Here is an 18626-nt window from a genome sequence, read left to right on the forward strand (position 1 = left end):
TGGTTACCTGTAATCATGCCCCTCTAAGTAGATCTAACCCTTGGTTAGCAATAAAGTTGGGCACTCTCCTGCTCTCGCTCTCGGGCTCTCCCCACGAGGACCACCAAGCGGGGCTGTGGTAAGCATGCTATCATGAATTGTGTTTGACTCCATTACTTCATAACTTCATTACTTCATTACTCCACGACTCCATTACTTATGTCTCTCATGTTCTCTATGACTTCACTATAATCTTTACTTATGGTCACCGTACAATTGCGCCTACCGGACCAGTGATGGTTTGTTGGGGGCCCTCCTTTCTCCTGCACACCACCAGTGCTTCTTGAGAAGTGCATGTTAGGTGATCTCTATTCTGGTTCCACTTAAGACTTTCATACTTTTGTGAGAGCTGCCAAAGAATAATCGCTAGGTCCCAATTTCTTTATTTAAAAAAGTGAAGACAAAGACATAGATGATCTTGTTGATTTTTCCAGCTGAAAGTGTTCTATGAGCATGTTTACTTTCTTATAACCTATTGTAATGGAGGGGCACCCTGGTGGTGTAGTGGTGATGAGCTGGGCTGTGATCTGCATGGTCCTCAGTTCAAAGCCACCAGCAGATCCATGCGAGAAAGACTGGGCTTTCTACTCCCATAGACAGTTACATGATCCCAGTTCTACCTTGCAAGTCTGGCTAGACCAGAAGATGTACACTGGTACAGATAGGAACTGGAAACACAGGGAATCCAGAGTGGGTGATCCCTTCAGGCCCAGTGGTATGAGTGGCAATACTGGGAGGGTGGGTTGGAAAGGGGGAACTGATTACAAGGATCTACATGTGACCTCCTCCCTGCAGGACAGACAACAGAAAAGTGGGTGAAGGGAGATGTCAGACTGGGCAAGATATGACAAAAGAATAATTTATAAATTATCAAGGGTTCATGAGGGAGGGAAAAAGGGGTGAGGGGAGAGGAGGGAGAGAGGGAGGGGAAAATGAGGAGCTGATGCCAGGGGCTTAAGTGGAGAGCAAATGTTTTGAGAATGATGAGAGCAATGAGTGTACAAATGTGCTTTACACAACTGATATATGTATGGATTGTGATAAGTGTTGTATGAGTCCCTAATAAAAAAAATTCATTAATTAAAAAAAGTGAATGGTTAAAGAGAATGTGGTCTACACATACAATGGAACACTGCTCAGCCAGGAGCAGAAATAATAATAATAATAATAATAATAATAAACAGTTACAGTCTCAGAAGCACACAGGGGTCGGTCGCTATGAGTCAGCACTGAGTCAATGACAGTACATTGCTTTTGTTTTCTATTGTCATGGAAAGGATCCCTGGTGTTGCTGTGGCTTAGGCTCTGAACCACTAACTTACTGCAAATACGGTGGCTCAAGGCTTCCATCCGATCCTCTGTTGAAAGGTTGAAGCTGTCTGCTCCCATTAAGATTGACAGTCTCTGAAACTCTACAGCGCAGGTCTCTGTCTGAATCTACTCCTTTAAAGAATTACGGTCTTGGGGACCCACAGAGGCAGTTCTCCCCTACCCTATAAGGTCACTATGAGTCAGGCTACACTTATTGGCAGTGTGGTAGTTACATAATCTGATGTCAATTTGAGGAATAGGAGTGGAGGGGTGGAGTCTAGCCTGTCAATCTGGAGATAGCCAATGAGACCTCTGTGTAGGCGTGGCCTTCTTCTGAGAATTCTGGGAACAGCTGGTTTTTCCTCCTGGGAAAAACCTCTCACCTCACTTCTTTGGAGACTCTCTACTGACAAAGCTGAGTCCCTGCAGACATCCCTGAGGTAAAGCCGTGTGGACCTACCTTGATGCAGCCAGAACCGAGGCTTGGAGAAGGCACGTGGAGACCCCTGCCAGCTCTGAGATGCTCACAATGCCACTGGATCCAGAAGACATGCTACCCACTGGCCTGTGATCTTCCTGCATTCAACATCGCTGCATGTGTTTCATAAGTCTGAAGAGGATCGATATCAGTCATGTGGGCTACTATCAGACTTATGGGTTTGATCTGTACCGGACTGGGATGTTTTCCCAATATTCAACTCCTCTTGTATAAAAACCTCTGTCTTATACACATATGCATGTCTATGGATTTGTTTTTCTTTCTTTTAAAAAAAATCACTTTATTGAGGGCTCATACAATTCTTATCACAATCCATATATACATTCATTGTATCAAGCACATATGTACATTTGTTGCCATCATTATTCTCAAAACATTTGCCTTGAGCCCTTAATATCAGTTTCTCAATTTTCCCCCTCCCTCCCCACTTCCCCTTCCCTCATGAACCCTTCATAATTCATAAATAATTATTATTTTGTCATATGTTACACCATCCGACATCTCCCCCTGTCCTCTTCTCTGCTGTCCATCCCCCAGGAAGGAGGTTATACATAGATCTTTTAATCAGTTTCCCCTTTCCACCCACATTCCCGATACCCTCCAGGCATTGCCACTCTCACCGCTTGGATTCCCTGTGTTTCCAGTTCCTATCTATACCAATGTACATCCTCTTGTCTAGCCAGATTTTTGAGGTAGAATTGGGATCAGGATAGTGGGGGTGGGGGGTGGTGAGGATGCGTCTAAGAACTAGAGGAAAGTTATATGTTTCATTGTTGCTACCCTGAACCCTGAAAGGCTCATCTCCTCCCCACAACCCTTTAGTAAGGGGGTGTCCAGTTGGCTACCGCTGGGCTTTCAGTCTCCACTCTGCACTCCCCTTAATTTACAATGATATGATTTTTTGTTCTTTGATGCCTGATACCTGATCCCTATGACAGCTCGTGGTCACACAGGCTGGTGTGCTTCTTCCACGTGGGCTTTATTGCTTCTGAGCTAGATGGCCGCTTGTTTATCTTCAAGCCTTTAAGACCCCAGACGCTATATCTTTTGATAGCCAGGCACCATCAGCTTTCTTCACCACATTTGCTTATGCAAACATTTTTCTTCAGCAATCATGTCAGGAAGGTGTGCATCATGGAATGCCAATTTAATAGAACAACGTGTTCTTGCATTGAGTAAGTACTTGAGTGGAGGCCCAATGTCCATCTGATGCCTTAATACTAAAACAATAAATATATGCACATAGATCTATTTCCCAGTATTTAGACCTCTATAAAAATCCTTTGTCACGTAGTTCTTTCCTCTATTTCATTTTACTTTCCTCTTGGCCCCAGTAATTTCTCTCGGTTACACTGCCCTTGCTGACTCCCTACCAGGCCTCTCGCACCTTCCTTGCCACTGATTTTGGATCACTTGTTGCTCCCCAGTACCTGGGTTAGTCAGCACTACCTCTTTACCCCCATCTCCCCTTCTCCTGTGTAACCCCGGAACATCAGTCCCGTTGTTTTCTCCTCCAGACTTATTATCCAGCCTATTTTATCTAGATAGATCTGTAGAGATAATAATATGCACTGAAAATCAAGCCACATCAAGATAGGCGATGAATGAGAACACAGCGATGACAACAAAAAAGGAAACCAATTATCCATAAAAGAATAAATTAATTAAAATAAAATTATTTTAAAAAGAAAGAACAGCCTGTAAATAGATCAAGGTCTGATTTTTGATCTCTGAGCGTTTCCTTCAGTCAGGTCCAATGGGGTGCCACGGTCTGACCCCAGAGTCTGTCCTCTGTACTCCTTCGGGGGCTCCCTGCTCTGCTCCCATGGTTGTTCCTCTTGCCTTGGTGTCATGGGGTCAGTCTGGGCCAGTCCCAACACTGAGTCTCCAGTGTTGTTCCCCTTAGGGCCCTGGGCCAGCAAGGGACAGTGCGTCTCATAGTGGGATCAGCTATATGGTCCACTCTGTGCATTGGCTGTTCAGAGTGGAGATTTTGCCCTCCAGGCCTGGTGGGCCAGGATGTGCTCTGCTCTCTCTTCCTCCCCTTTCATTTGCATCCATGTGCTCTGATCAGACATGCCCCTCTCCCCTAGCTGTAGCGTCAGTGCTGTACTCTACAGTAAATTCTTCTGTCGGGAGGGGCAGTCATCCAAGTAGCTGGTATGGGGACTGGATGTTTTTTTCCTAGTCTATTCAGGTTATCACAGTGAGTTTGAGTTGGGGTTTGGTCAAAACTAGGGAGGGGAAGAAATGAGGAGCTGATATCAGGGGCTCAAGTGGGAAGAAAATGCTTTCAAAATGATGATGGTTAAGCCTATCCCTGAGGGACGGACAACAGAAAAGTGGATGAAGGGAGACATTGGACAGTGTAAGACATGAAAAAGAATAATAATTTATAAATTATCAAGGATTCATGAGGGTGGGGCGGTGGGGAAAGAAGGGGAAAATGAGGAGCTCTTATCAAGGGCTCAAGTAGAAAGCCAATACTGTGAGAACGATGAGGGCAAAACATGTACATATGTGCTCGACACAATGGATGGATGTCTGGATTGTTATAAGAGTTGCATGAGCACCCAATAAAATAAATTGTTTAAAAAAAAGATGATGATCCCGGCATATGTGCAAATGTGTTTGACACACTGGATGGATGTATGGATTGTGATAAGAGCTGTAAGAGCCCTAATTCAATTATGGGAAAAATTAATTTAAACATTAAAAAAAGAGAAAGTATTACTAACAAATATTTCTGCTGTGATGGTTTAGTCCCAGTTTTCCTAATATTTAAACAAAAAAGCAATGCAGTTAAAATTAATTTAAACATTAAAAAAGAGAAAGTATTACTAACAAATATTTCTGCTGTGATGGTTTAGTCCCCAGTTTTACTAATATTTAAACAAAAAAAGCAACACACTTACTGTTGAAGAGATGCCAACTTCTGGAGAGGCCACGTGTGCAAGAGGGAAATTAGGTTGCATGGGTTTGACTGGCCTGTTTTCCAGGAGCAGACAGCCAGAATGTTCTTCAGAAGCACCTCTGGATGGACTCAAACCTCCAACCTGTAAGGTAGCCATCATGTGAATAAACAACTTCTACCACCCAGAGACATAGAGACATTAGCATTTTGTTTGAGCAGAACAGGGTGGTGCTCCATCCTTTATTAAACATTTTTGCTAAAATTTTTAAAATTTTATTTCCTGGGAGAAACAAAATTAATATACGACCAAGAAGTGAGGAGCCCTTGTGCCACGATGGCCTATGAGTAGAGTTCCTAACCACAAGATCAGCAGTTCAAAATCACCAGCTGCTCCTCGGGAGGAAGATTTGCAGTCTTAGAAACTCACAGAAGCCATTCTGCGTTAGGGTCTCCATGAGTCAGAATTGACTTGATGGCAGTGAGTTGTTGTTGTTGACCAAGAAGTTATGGAAACGAAGAAGTCAGAGTAACCTTTGGTACTCAAATAGGCTAAGAACCAACCCCTAGAACTTCGTTTCAAATGCTTCCGTATAAAAATCTAAAGTATGGACAGTGCGTGAGCCTAGCGTGTCACACAAAATAAGTTTCTAAAGGGATGAAACGTTACACAACTCCCCGTGAGCTGTTCATCGGCCTGGCCATTTTCAATTCCGGGACACAATAAATTCAGCACTGACTTTCTGCTGGCCACCATGTCCCTAGATATGCAAAAGGTTAGAGCAATGGCTGAACCAAGAGGAGATTTGAGTTTACTCAGAGGCACTGGAAGAAACGTCTGGCCATCTAATTTTTAAAATCAGTCACTGTAAGTCCTAGTGAGCATGGTTCTACTCTAGCCCAGGTGGGCTGGCCATGATTTGAAGTGAATTTAATGGCAACTGTTGGCAACAAACTCTTCCAACAATGGCTAGAGAAATCCTGTGAAAGTAAAGTCCACCTGAGGGCTTCTCTAGCCTCTGAACACCACCCCTACCCCCACTAAGCTACAAGCCTTTGTTCTTGATCAGATGGATCGCCTCTTGTGCAAGATGATGGTCTCTACACCTATCCTCATACCTGGGCACACGTAGGCTTGGTGAATAGAAAGCATGCCACTTTTATAGGCCAATTTCCCTTCCTCTTTTCCTCCCGCATTATACTTGTCTAGACCCTCTAAATTGATATTTGATTTTATTAGAACATAATCTCACCCTACATACAAAATGATGCTTGCTTTCAAATTTATTTCCTCCATAGAATCCTTATCTCTCCACCTACATCAAGCTGTGCACACATTTCATTGTGTCGACCCTTTCCACCCCCCTCCCCGTCCCCCCACCCCACTTCATCAGAAGTGCTTACATTTCATCTTGGCCCCTGCCAGGGTCTCATGTTTATGATCACAAGGTGTTGTGGCGAGGCAGGGGCGGGGGGGGGGGGAGACACACTTCCAAAGCAGGTTGATGAAGTGTCTGAATCTATAAAGACCCAGCCTAATGCTCCATACCGCATGGTTACCCAATATTAATGTGTACCGATGAGCACCAAGGTGACAAAGGTCTTTTTTAAAAATGAGATAAGAGACTCAATAGAGCATTTTAATGTGGCCTCATCTCACTCATCCTCCATTATTAGGGCTCCGCTCACTACTGTTTTTAAAAATGTGCATGCAAATGGCATCATTAGTCTATAATTAATGCTGCTTGTCCCTGGGAGCTCGGCAGTGGTCCGTGGGTGATGTGAAGGACGCTGTCTGTGTTGGCCGCCCTGCGCTCTCACTCCTGTTCTGTGCTGTCTGTGTGTGTGTGTGGGAGGGGGGATCGTGGGCACAGGCTGCATGCTTCAATGCTGATGCTCCATTCCATTGAGCAGGCGATCAAGGCAAGTGCAAAGGAATCCTGCTCTTGCAACGGGGTCAAAACAAAAGCATTTTTATCTTTTTCTTCTGTCTGTCTGATGCCTTGCTAAGTGCTTTCTGTATAGAATTGAGTCAGGGCTGTAGTCCATTTGGGGGAGAAGTGTCCAACCACCTAACAAAGACTCAAACTGGTTAGCATATGATTTTGCATGTGATTTGCATGTTAATGGCCTGGTGTCAAAACATACAGTCATCTACCTGTCCCCCTTCCTTCCCCTCTATTGTCAAGACAGGCTGATTTAGTCTTATTAAAATTAACTCTTGAGCTTCTCCTAGATTCATTTGTGATAGAATGAGAAGTTGCTACAATGACATAAGATTCCTCTCTTAGAAGATCCATCACATTAATGGCCCAAAAACTCAAGTAGAGGAAAAAACAATAAGGGATGGAATTTTCAATTCACAGGATGGGAAGTTGGTTGTTGTTAATCTTGTTTTTCCAAACCTAGAGGGCTTGTTCCTCTTCTCCCTTTCCTAAAGAACCAAAGAACTGTTGATTTCAATGCTCTGTCATTTATCCCTTCCAAATGGATTTATTTGTTAAAAAAAAAAAAACAGGCAGGCAAGAAGTTGATGATGACGGGCATAAGAAATGTTCATGTCGTCCAGCTCTAAGGCACTGACTGAACCACGGGCGTCCCTGCTGTGAGACCTGGGCCTCCAGCTATTTCGTGTGCACCGGGGAGCTTTGAGTGGGAAGTTATAGGTGCCTTGGGGTGGGGCAGAGCCAGGAAAGCCCGGGCCCCGTCTCCATCTATACACACTGTACACAGGTCCTTGATACCGAACCTTCAGAATACTGCAGGCAGACTGGAAAAAAGAAAAGAAATGTTCATGTCTATACAATTAAAGATTTCAGATGCTTGGAAACAGAAAGAAGCTAAATGAGACACGGGTAGAAAATTCCCAACGAGCCACAGATTTGTAGAAAAACGACATCCTAGGTATCATGTCTAGGTCAAGTGAAGGTTTGTTAGTGCAAGTCTTTTCCCCCCCAGATCAGTAGCAGAGACACCGAATCTGAAAATACTTGATACTAGGGGTGAGGTGTTTGATTTCATAGATCTGTTAATTCAGAAGATATTCTAACCTTTGGCCCTGATATATGAGGGGTACCCCACAAAACAAACAAAAAAAGTGAAAAGCTACACTGGGCAGAGCTTTCATAGTGCACATTTCTCAAGGTACGTGAGCATATAACAATGCGCTGAGTTTGTGCATCCAGCGGCAGCTCCTGGGAAGGTTCTTTCTGGTCACAGTGAATTTTTTTTTTTGTAAAAGCAGTTTCCCTTGATTCTCGTTTTTTTGTTTTGTTTTGTTTTGTTTGTGATGGCTGATGTGAGATAACAGCATGTGGCCGGCAGCTGTGAAACTTTGTTTCCTGCTTGGGAAAAAAGCCATAGAAACTGTTGTGATGTTGAACACAACTTACAAGGGCGGTTATGGGAAAAACAGAAGAGTCCTAGTGTTTTTTATTTTAAAAAAGGTAAAATGTTATTTGGTGACAAGCCTCATCCTGAACGTCTGTCTATTCCCGAATCGATGAAATGAGGACTTGTTTTTTGAAATGTGGACATTTGCAGTTCATTCCACCAGGCCAGATTGTTAATCAAGCTTTCTATTTAGAGGTTCTGAGAAGATTGTGCAACAGTGTGTGACAATAAAAGGCCTGATTGTGGCAGGCGGTATGCACCTGCTCACGCAGCCATCTCAGTGCACCAGTTTTTGGGCCAAAAAAAAAAAAATGCCACTCCTGCCCTACTCATCTGACTCACCTGAGCTCCCTCCATGTGGCTTCTCTTTTTTTCTGCAAATGAAGAGCGACATGAAAAGGTAGCCATTTGGCAACCTAGAGGAGGCAAAGAAAGAAGCAAGGGAGCCATCCATTCAGGAGTTTGAAAAATGTTTCTGAGACTGGAGTAGCAGATTTGACAAATTTATTAAGTGCAATGTAGAGTACTTTGAAGGTGATAAGGTTGCTTTGTTAAAAAAAAATTAAGTACATTGCTTCGAAAAAAAAAGCCCATTTGGGGGATGTTCCCTCATATCTGGTACACATACATGTACATACACACACCTAATAATTTTAATAACCATATTAGGGATAGTGGCAATATTTCTAAAAGATTGCTAAGGCATTAAAGTTAATATTAAGATGATAGACATTTTCCCAGAATAGAGAGACACATGATGAATTTTTTCCCCCTCAGTTTAACCATGATCTAGCTGAGGAATCAGTAAAATGTGCAGAGTAGAAACTCATGCAAAATATAAACCATGAAACTACAGTTTCAGAATATGAAAACCATCCTGGAAAGACAGATTATTTGCTTGAAAGGGAGGGGTAGAAAGAGGGGAAAGAGTTGAACAAAAACCAGCTACAGGCATCCTCAATTCATGTGTTATTTATGTATCTTCTCTGTTGTCATTGGTCCTAGGTGCTGTTGGGTCGGTTCTGACTCATGGCGACCCCATGTTCAACAGAACAAAACCTTGCCAAGTGCTGTGCTTTACTCAGAATCACCGAGTTTATTGCTGTGGTCACGGTGTCGGTTTACCCTCTGCTTGACCAGCCACGATGTCCTTCAGGACCTTGTCCTTCCTGATAACACATCCAAAGCATGCGAGATGAAGACTTGTCATCCTTGCTTCTGAGAAGCAGTCTGTTGTGCTTCTTCCAAGACAGATGTGTTTGTTTTTGACACTCCAAGGTATATTCAATATTCCCCCTCAAAGCCCGTTGAACCCGTTATTACAGTAACTGTGTCAATCCATCTCCTTGAGGGTCTTTCTCTTCACCAAGGATACTGCTCTTCTCTAAGGACTGATTCATCTTGATTGCATGTCCAAAGAGGAGGTCTAGCCATCCCCACTCCTCAGGCGCATTCTGGCTTTACTTCTTCCAAGACAGTTTTGATTGCATTTCTGGGAGCGCCTGCATATCTCCTATACTTTACCAGCACCATGGTGCTTCTGGTACACCTGATACACTTCACCAGCACCATGGTGTTCCCGATACACCTAATACTCTTCACCAGCTCCATAGTGCTCCCAGTATACCTGATACACTTCACCAGCACCACGGTGTTCCTGGTACACCTAATACACTTCACCAGCACCATGGTGCTCCCAGTACACCTAATACACTTCACCAGCACCATGGTGCTCCTGCTACACCTGATACACTTCACCAGCACCATGGTGCTCCTGCTACACCTGATACACTTCACCAGCACCACGGTGTTCCTGGTACACCTAATACTCTTCACCAGCACCATGGTGCTCCTGTTACACCTAATAATCTTCACCAGCACCACAGTGATCCCGGCACACCTAGTACTCTTCACCAGCACCATAGTGTTCCTAGTATACCTAATACTCTTCACCAGCACCATGGTGTTTCCGGTACACCTAATACTCTTCACTAGCACCATAGGGTTTCCGGTATACCTAATACTCTTCACCAGCACCATAGTGTTCTTGGTACACCTAATACTCTTCACCAGCACCATAGTGTTCCTGGTACACCTAATACTCTTCACAGCACCATAGTGTTCCCGGCACACCTAATACTCTTCACCAGCACCACAGTGTTCCTGGTACACCTAATACTCTTCACAATACCATAATGATCATGGTACAACTAATACACTTCGCCAGAACCATAGTGTTCCCAGTACACCTAATACTCTTCACCAGCACCATAGGGTTCCCGGTACACCTAATACACTTTGCCAGCACCAGAGTGTTCCAGGTACACCTAATACTCTTCTCCACACTGTAGTTCGGAGGCACCAATTCTTCTCTGGCCTTCCTCATTCATTATCCAGCTTTCACATGCAAATAGACAACGGAGGAGATCTATAGTATAGGCCTCAATGTGATAAAATGAATTGATTTAGTAGAGAATATATATTACAACTGGATATTCAAATTTACAACTACATATAGAATTAGATATTTACAATTACATACAATATATAACTAGATATGTTGAGTCAGATATCAAATATTAAATAAATTACAAATGGATTATAATTGTACAAGATGTGGAGAAAACCAGCAAGGGGTGTCAAAGACTAAAAAGATAGATGCATGTAATAGAGAAAATCTCAAATTCAACTCGTAGAATTTTTGTAGACTTGGGAAGGACTCTTAACCAGTCCTGTTGTTATCAGTGAATTCAGATTTATGGCAACCTCAGGGGTAGTGTTCTCAGAATTGTGTTCTGTCGGGGTCTACACTGGCAGAGTGTCTGGAAGTACGTTGCCAGGCTTTCTTTACAAAGCTTCTCTGAGTGGATTTCAGCCTTCAATCTTTCAGTTACCAGCCGAGTGCATTGGCCATTTGTACCAGCCAGAGACCTCAGGAAAGACCACAGATATCGCCCAAGGACCTCTGCTCCTTTGACACCTGGGGAGCTTCAAGTGCCTCTTCTGTGTCTCATGCCTCATGAGCAGCTGAGCCGGAGCTAGAGTCCTGCAGCCTCACTCCCCTACTTAGGTTTGCCTTCCTTCCCTGCCTTCCTGGTGTCCTATGGCCAGAGTGTTTCAGACTACACCAGTACTACCTTTCTCCCCACATGCTGTCCATCCCCATCCTTTCGGGCTTGTTCTATGTTCTTCTTTTGCGCCTGTCTTTTAAGTACCATTCTTCCTTTTGCATTTATTTAAAATGCCACATCCTCCAGGAAGAGGTCCCTGAACACCCTTCCTGAGAGGGCCCTTTCCCTCTGAGCTCTGAGAGCGCACTCAGCCATTCTTGTACCAATCCTCGCTAGGGAATTGTCTAAATGTCTGCTCAGATTATGAGGACCATTAGAAGCAAATATGGCTGGTAGGTGTCTGGCCTTCCCATAGGACCTGTTGTATCTTTCCATATGGCCCTGGTTTCTGTATTTTCCCCTTGATGATGACAAGGGGCTGGTTCTAGTCTAATTGAATTATTTCAGCACCAGTTGGTTGAGCTGACCTCCTTTTCCTTCCTACACTTAGTTTGCCTGAACCATGACCCACGTAGATCCATGACACAGAAATTAACATGCAGCCTGGTAAAGACAGCAGGCAGTGAAGAGTCACTACCATAGTTTGAGTGAATGGCCTATGGAAAAGTTAGGCTTAATTGTTACATTAGACAGAGGCAAGCATTCTGAAAATGGAAAGGCTCTTTCTTACACAGAACATTATATATTTTATTGCCTCTCTTTTGGCAGTACTAATTGATTTAATAAAGAATGAGATTATGATAAGATTTCAGTGGATTCAGTTCAGAGAGGTGCATGTGGAAACTAGAAACAACTGTTTGCAGGCGAGGAAGAGGGCGACTGGAGCCCAATTTGTGTTATTTGCAGTAGTTACGCACTGTAAAGTTTCTACAAACACCGTGTTGGCTAATACTGACCATTACTCCCAGGGGAATACAGGGTTAGGTTCAACTGATCTGTACAGAACCTTTTTTTAATGTGTGTTTCTGTCCCCAAACACCAGGTTGTGTTGTTGTAAGAGTCTGGCGAGCTGGCTCTGACTTATAGTTACCCTGTGCACAACCGAATGAAGCATCGCCCAGTCCCGTGTCATACTCACCCTTATTGCTATGTTTAAGGCCATTGTGCAGCCACTGGGTCAATCAGTCTGGAAGGACTTTTTCTCTTCTACCGACCCTCAACCTTATCAAGCCTGATGTCATCTCCAGGCTCTAGTTTCTCCTGACAACAAACCCCAAATACTTTAGGTAAAGTCTTGTCATCCTTGCTTCAAATGGGGAATTCCAGGAGGAGGTACTTCTTCCTCCAAGACAGATGCGTCTGTACTTCTGGCAGTCCATAGTGATTTCCGTAGTCTTCTCCAGTACCATAATTCAAGTGCATTCATTTTTCTCTATATTCCTGATTCATTGTACAGCTTTTCCATAGGAAGGATGCAATTGAAGATGCCCTGGCCTGGTTCAGGTACAGCTTTGCCCTCAAAGTGATACCTTCATTCCTTCACACTTTGAAATACGTTGCCTGTGAAGCAGCTTGGCTCGACGTCATGTGTCATTGGATAGCGCCACTGCTGCTTCTGTTTGTGAATTTGGGCAAAATGAACTCCTCCACCAGCGCAATCTCTTCCCTGTTACTGTGTGACTCTCTGTTGGTCCCCTGTCGAGACTTCTTGTTTCCTTTACATTAACTTCTCATCAACCCCCAGGGATGCAGGCTTTGCTCTTCACGAGTAAGAGCTTCAAGTTCATTTCCATCTTCCTTCATGCCTCTCTACTCTCAGAAAGCAAGGTGGTGCCGTCTGCATGTCCTGAGTCATTAATGAATCATCCCTCAAGCTGCTGAGGTTGTCTTCATATAAGGATCGCTACTCAAATCATTTGCTCAGTATGAGCATGATGAAATGAGTATGAGTGAGTATGAATGATTATGAATGAGTGTGATGCAAGGATGCATATATGTATCTTGGTTTTCCATATTTAATATATGCTGCATTATCATCAACACCATACTGGGGACCAACAGCACCATACGTCATGCCTGAGTCAGTCATAGAGGTTGTTCTTTGGACAGCTAACTGCAAGGTCAGCAGTCCCAAACCATCATGGAAAGCCATGGCAGGCAGTTCTACTGGCTCCATAGGTCGTTGTGAGTTGGAGTCGCTGTGAGCTCAATGGTAGTGTGACTGAGTCTCCCATGCACTTTTGGGTCAAGTGTACATCACAACCTTCGTGCACTCAGGAACATTAGACAGCACTCTAAGTCTGGAGACACATCAAGGAACAAAACCCACCCACAAGAAGAATTCCAAATGCAGAAACGGTATGACACAAGTAATCCTGAAAAAGACGCTTGTTCATGGAAGACGGAGCCTGGCTTTGTTCACCTCAGCTGGTATTCCATTCTCTGGGTAAACCAACAAGCAAATAAAAATTAAATCAGCAAATGACAGAGGGAGTGTTGTGAGTGTTAATTTGGGGGCTAAGTAAATTTTAAGGAATAGGTGAATTTACAGGTTATGAGATCTGTAAATAATGAATGACAGTACTCACCAAAAATCCCCCTGCCATGGCGTTGCTTCTGACTCACAGGGACCCCGTGGTGGAGTGGAACTGCCTCTGTGGGTTTCCCAGGCTGAAACTCTTTACAGGAGCAAAAAGCCTCATCTTTCTCCTTTGGGGCAGCTAACAGGCTCAAACCGCTGACGTTGCTCCTAGCACCGCAAACTGTAACCCACGAAGCCTGTAGGGTTCGTTCCCACTTCAAGCACCCTCGGAGTTCTTTCCTACTTGCTTACAAATACTAGAGAGGAAGTATGTTAATGAGACCCGGGACTCTGAATACCAAAACCTACAGAAAGCCTGTATTAAATACTCTTAGAGAAGATAATGGAAACCCGTGGGTGGTCCAATGGTTCCCTGCTTGGCTGCTAACTAAAAGGTTAGAGGTTCAAGTCTATCTAATGGTGCCTCAGAAGAAAGGACTGGAGATCTTTCCCCAAAAAGTCAGCCATTGGAAATGCCACGGAGCACGATTCTACCCTGCCCGACAAGGAGCCACCATTACTGGGAGCAGATCTGAGGGCAACTGGTTTGAGAAGGTGGTACATTGATTTAAACTTGAGCTAAAATATGCATGTAGAGGGCAGCTGATGACAGAAGGAACAACTGAGACCTTGAGAGGCAGTAGGAGGACAACGGAGAATTACGGAAGGGTAAGAGGAAGGTTGAGAGCCCAAAGAAAACTTGGTAATGTTGTCCTACTAAATGACACAGCCAAGATGGGGTAATAATTCCAGGCCTAGAACGCCTGCCTCTACCAATGTTTGCTATGAAGGGAGTACACCTGCTTCACAGAAACTATCTTTTTGAACAGGAAACCCTGACGGTGTCGTGGGTGACGATCTGGGATGTCAGCTTGTCAGCAGCTTGAAATCACCGACCTCTTGCAGGAGAGAGAGATGAGGTTTTCTGCTCCTGTAAAGATTTACAGCCTCAGGAAGCCACTGGGGGCAGCTTTACTTCATTCTGTGGAGTCACTTTTTATTCCTTTCCAATATCTTTCCAGATTTTTAAAATGCAATCTCCTGTTTTAAAAAGCCCATGAAAGAAGACTTCTGTTGTTTTTTTTTCTGAATTCATTTTGGAACTCCGTGACTGAGCCATTTTACAGTGACAATGAAAGTGAGTCCCTACCGGCGGATGCCATGAAGACCCCCTTTCTTATTTGCAGCATAAATACAGGACTGCAAATCCCAATTTAAATCTGAAAACAATGTTGATGTCCAAGGTCTCCAAAGTAAGAAAGATGTGTTAGTCTCACATCCCTTACTCCAGATTAAGTTATCTCATTAAACCCTCCCTCAGCCCCACCCCCCAAATGTAAGCACTATTTCACACTTCAGCCACCTATGGACGCCATGAAGCAGCTGTGCAGAGGTCAAGTCTAAGAGGGCGAAGTGAAAACAATAAGAAAACCAGCCCAGCGCTCTCAAGATTTCCAGTCACCTGAGCTCACGCACGAGAACCATCTTGCTTGATGCTTGCTTGCCTATTTGTTTTTGCTTTGATGGTTTTCGTGTGTGTGTGTGTGTGTGTGTGTGTGTGTGTGTGTGTGGCTTTGTTTAGTTTTTTAAAGCAACCCCAAAGCTAGGACCCATCTGGAAGTCACCGAGGATGACTCCCTCTGCCTGGACGGCTCAGCAATCTGCCCAGAGAGCACTCGGATGAAATGTTTAAGGAAACATTATGTGCTTATGCAAGACGGTATCAAATGGAAGCCCCTTCCTCTTCCAAGCAAGTGTCGGTCCGTTCCCACTTCCTTGTCTTACAAGTGGTTTGCGTGGCTCCTGCAGGGTTTGTTCAGGAAAGCAGAGCCCTCCTCGGTCTTCCTCTGGCAGGGCTCTGCCTGCTTTCTTTGCACCCTGCTCGGGAGCTGCATTCAAGGGCTGTGGCTTGGGGGCTTTCTCCCCTCCTTGACTACGGGCCCGGTGTGTTTGTGGGGGCTCCACCCCTCCAAACCTGCCCACCAACTGAGTTTTTTTCGCCCTGTGACTCCTTCCCCCTCCAACTCAACGTTCTTCTTCCTAGTTGACTGTGACTGGGAAAACAGGCGAATAGAGCATTTTTGCATTCTCTGGATGTGCCACACAGTAATTCTGCTGTCTGAAAACTCTGTAATGTCAATAATTGATGCACTTGAGAAGTGGTAATTAAATTAGTTAATTATGCTGGTAAAATTACATGCAATTATGTGACTGCAGGGTATGTTTAGTAAATTAGGCTTTCCCATACTCACTGCATACTGTGGTGCCAATTTTGTTCCTTGATGATTAGGTAGCTTTTGATACTTCTTAATTGATTTAATACCTGGATCTTCATTAGCCCTTGATTGCTATGCTATGTATGTCTGACATTTTTTCTCGGTGATGTTTTCCTGAGATTGTACATCGGGAGGAAATGTACGTTCGTGCTTGTGGATGAGCCATACCCATATGTGAACAGACACTGCATTCACGGCCAATGTTCACATGCTGAACTATCACTTCTCCCACGACCTTCCCACCTTCTGGGAAATCACGGATCCTAGAGTGGATGCACATATGACGCAGGCACGGAACTCTTTGTGGGCCCTCCAAAATCATGCCCCCTTTCTAATTAATTTTGCTTCTGAAAGAGGTTTATATTATAAGCAAAAAAAAGGTAGCAAAAATAAAACAAAAGAAAGAAACAAACAGGAAATTTAGGTGAATTCGTCATTTTACCTCTGGTCCCTGTTGAAATCAGATCCTCTCTCAAGGGGAGCTAACAAAAACATGAGGAATAAAAGAGAAGGAAGACCCCTCATTTGATCCTTAGGAGTTTAAAGCCTGCCAGGAGCTCCTCTTATGCATTCGTGAATCTCCACGGGGCAAGGAGACTGATGAAGCAGTCATTCGTCCTTGGATGGAGCATCTTGGCCCAAGATACTGAGCACTGGGAGGAAGTCTTGGAATTGCTTTATATTATAGATGCAAAAGTAGACCATGCATGTTTTCCGCCTGATCTCGCAATATAGCAGTGGCTAGGTTGGGTCTGGATCTCGGGTTGGGGTCCCTGGCTGGTGCACACAATTAATGAGCTCAACTGCTTAATTGCAAGGTTAGAGGTTTAAGTCCACCCAGAGGAGCCTTGGAATAAAGGCCTGTTGACTATTCTCCATTCCTAAAATTGGGCATGAAAATCCTTTGACGCCCGATTATGTTACGCACACGTGAGCTTGCCACGGGTGGAAATAGAGCCAGTGGCAGCTGTTTTTACTTGTTTTCATTAATCCCAGAGATTTCCGAGAAAGGACAGAAACTTCCACACAGTGAACAGCCTCTCCCATTCTTCCCAACCAACACCAATTTCACCGCTGTCGAGCCGATTCCCACTCACGGAGGACCCACGTGTTGCAGAGGAGAACTGCTCCACAGGGATTTTTGGTTTGGATGGTTTTGCCTGAGACCTCTTTGGAAGCAGATCGCCAGACCTTTCTTCAGCTGCACTACTAAGTGAGTTCAGACTGCCAATGTTTAGGGTAGAAGTCAAGTGCAAACTGCTTATGTTTGCCAGGGAAGTTTCCCCTGCACATGCAGGTGCCGTCCACGGTATGCCGTGGGTGGGGTACCGAGGACAGGGAGAGTGGCATTGAGTTCTGAAGAAGGAGGCAAATAAAAAAGGATGCGTTTATAATTCTTGCTTGCAGATAGTTAAAATTGGGAGGCTTCTGCTTAGAAACTCCCATTGCCTCTTTGATGGCATCATTTAGAGTTAAAGTAGATGCTTTGATCATATACCTAGGCCAAGAGTAGAGGCCCCTGAAGAGTTTGCCTGAGGAACGGAGGGGAAATCAATGGGCTCGATAGAATTGACATGGTGGCAACTGGTTTGTGATTTGTGAAGGAATACTTTTTATTTTATCATGGATGACTTTGCTGGAGAGGAGAGCAGTCTTACCAGAGGGAGAGGGGTTACTCACCATTGGGGGGTTTGCATTCTTTCTCCAGGAGCCCTGGAGCCGGGCAGTGGTTAAGGGCTCATTTGTTACCTCAGGTGCTGGCACCCCCTCCCCCTGCTGCTCCACAGGAGAAAGAGGTGGCCTCCGGCTTCTGCTAAGATACCACCTGGGACACCCTATGGGGCAGTTCCTGTCTGTCCTATACTCTCTCGCTTACTGTCATCCAGTTGACTGACGCACAGCAACCCAGTAGGACAGAGCAGAAATTCCCCCTGTGGGTTCCTGAGACTGGCGCTCTCTCTGTGGGAGTAGAAAGGCTCATCATTCTCCCATAGCCTGGCTGGTGGTTTCAAACGGCTGACCTTGCAGTTAGCAGCCCATCACTTACACCACTATGCCACCGGGGCTTCTGCTCTGTTCTACAGGACCCTTACTAGTGGGAATTGGTTCAAGGGCAGTGGACTCTGTAGTACAGTTGTCTCTTTTAGAAGGAAGAATCTAAATTTAAAAAACAAAAACCCTTTACATGGAGTCTGATTCTGACTCACGGTGAGCCCATGAGTCTCAGAGTCAGTGTGCCAGCATAGAACTGTGCTCCAAAAAAATCTGTGGCTGATTTTTAGGAAGATGATTGCCAGGCCTTTCTTCCAAGTTACCTCTAATTAGACTTGAACCTCCCACCTTTCAGTTATCAGCAGAGTGTATTTATCCTCTGCACCACCCAGAGATTCCTGGATAGATCAGTAGATCCCATCCCAAGCCTCTGCTGTCACTGTGACTCAACAAAGCTATCTTCCAGAAAAGAATCGCAAAGCCCATCATGCATACCTACTGGAGTTTGCATGCCCTCCACTAGCTGACAAGGCATACAAGAGATACCTGATAACAGCAATGCTCATGCATGCATGACTTTACTCCTCCCTCCGTGTTGTCACACTTGCATCTC

At 44.5% G+C, this 18626-nt stretch overlaps 1 pseudogene; it reads right to left on the reverse strand.

Annotated features, from left to right (window-relative positions):
* LOC142442395 (renin receptor pseudogene) overlaps positions 1-10232 on the reverse strand; it is a 189027-nt pseudogene extending 178795 nt beyond the window's left edge.
* Between the last annotated feature and the right edge of the window lie 8394 nt (positions 10233-18626).

Source organism: Tenrec ecaudatus, chromosome 1 (assembly GCF_050624435.1).
Source record: "Tenrec ecaudatus isolate mTenEca1 chromosome 1, mTenEca1.hap1, whole genome shotgun sequence".
In the NCBI taxonomy this organism is placed as follows: Eukaryota; Metazoa; Chordata; class Mammalia; order Afrosoricida; family Tenrecidae; genus Tenrec; species Tenrec ecaudatus.